The sequence below is a fragment of the Belonocnema kinseyi genome, chromosome 1 (genome assembly GCF_010883055.1).
Source record: "Belonocnema kinseyi isolate 2016_QV_RU_SX_M_011 chromosome 1, B_treatae_v1, whole genome shotgun sequence".
NCBI lineage: Eukaryota > Metazoa > Arthropoda > Insecta > Hymenoptera > Cynipidae > Belonocnema > Belonocnema kinseyi.
Genome location: NC_046657.1, coordinates 27,253,866 through 27,255,489, shown reverse-complemented (window position 1 = coordinate 27,255,489; position 1,624 = coordinate 27,253,866).

The following is a 1,624-nucleotide window of genomic DNA, read 5'->3' as shown; positions in this document are numbered from 1 at the left end:
TCCATGGAACTACTCCAAATGAATAGAGTACTACCGGGACGGCAAGCATGTTCGTTGCAGATACTTTGTTCCTCGCCGACAGTTCGGAAGACCAAATCTGTCAGATGAGATGTTTTTATCTGCTTCGGAGAGTATCCTTTATAGATGTCACATCCTGAATGCGGCTCTGTGGCACGCCCAGGTATGTATAAGTCTCTCCAGCGCAAAGGTGTCGTATGGAGCTTCTATCAACGAGCTCAGGATCTTCAGGGATGCCATTAAGTTTTCCTCGCTTCAAATAAACCTTGGCGCATTTGTCTAACCCAAATTCCATTCCAATTTCCTTAGTATATCGTTCGACAATCCCCAGAGCTAGATGCAGTTGCTCTCTGTTTTTAGCATAGATCTTAAGATCGTCCATGTAAAATACATGAATTACCTTGTACTTTCGATCTACAGGTTTGCCGCACAAGTACCCGTCGGAATGGCGCAGTGCTAGAGATAGTGGCAATAATGAAAGGCAAAAAAGGAGTGCGCTCATGGTGTCGCCCTGAAAGACATCTCTCTGAAAGGTGACCTTGTTAGTTGTTACACGATTTTTTCCACATAAGATAGTAAATCTGGTTTTCCAAAGCGGCATCAATCTCTCTATGGACCTAACAATTTGCTGATGAACTTTCAAGCTTTCCAAAAGACAGATAATAAGTCTAAGGGAGGTCGAATCGAAAACTATCCGATAATCAATCCAGGTAAAATTTCTGCCAGATGTGATGTAGTCAATCACACACTGAATGTGGGACGCGTACTGTCTTGCCCAGCCTATCTTTATGGCAAGTTGATGCATTCGCTTTTGATCTTATGATCAACCATTGGTTTTGTTTCACGGTTCGCATCGGCCAAAGCTCTCGTACATTATACACACAATAATTGATAGTCCAGATGTCGAATTCTTCGGAAAAATGTCCACCAAGCTCGTCATTCATTTCAGCCAGATCTTTAGGCTTGAAAGAAACCTTGGTGTTAATGTTTCTCCGGGTCGTAAAGCATCGCTCTTCCTTTATTGGATGCCTGCCCGCGAAAGTGCAATAGCTCCGGGTGTTTCTCGCACCACAGAGCATGCAGCCGTGCCATGTTACCCCATTCAGGGGCCACGCTCGCATCGTAACACTCTAGCAAGTCGCGATTCAGTCGCTCCGTCCACCTAAATGTCCCGAGATTCCGCCTAACCGTCGCATTGAATTCATTTTCATTGGCTCCCCCAACTCTAGAGTGATCGACATTGCTGGCCGATCCATTGTCGGGAGCCCTGCGTGTTCCGTTGTTTTGAACCGCACTTACTACAACTATATTTGGTATTGTCATTGTTGTTCCCGCGAGAAGCTAGGGAAAGTGGTTCGCCCATCTTTGTAGAGCCCCGCATGCAAGGATAAGGCTACGTACTCTGAGAAGTCGCCCGGTATCGCAGAGCCACCGTTCTAGAAACCTCACCCAGGTGCCATTCAGCTTTCGGCACGGTTTTCACACCTCCGCTTGGAGGTCAATTCCTTCGGGACCACCCCCAGACAATTGTCCATGACTGCTTATTTATTTTTTTAACCATATTCAGCAAAAACCCTTAGTACAGGGACCCTCTATCCGCAACCCG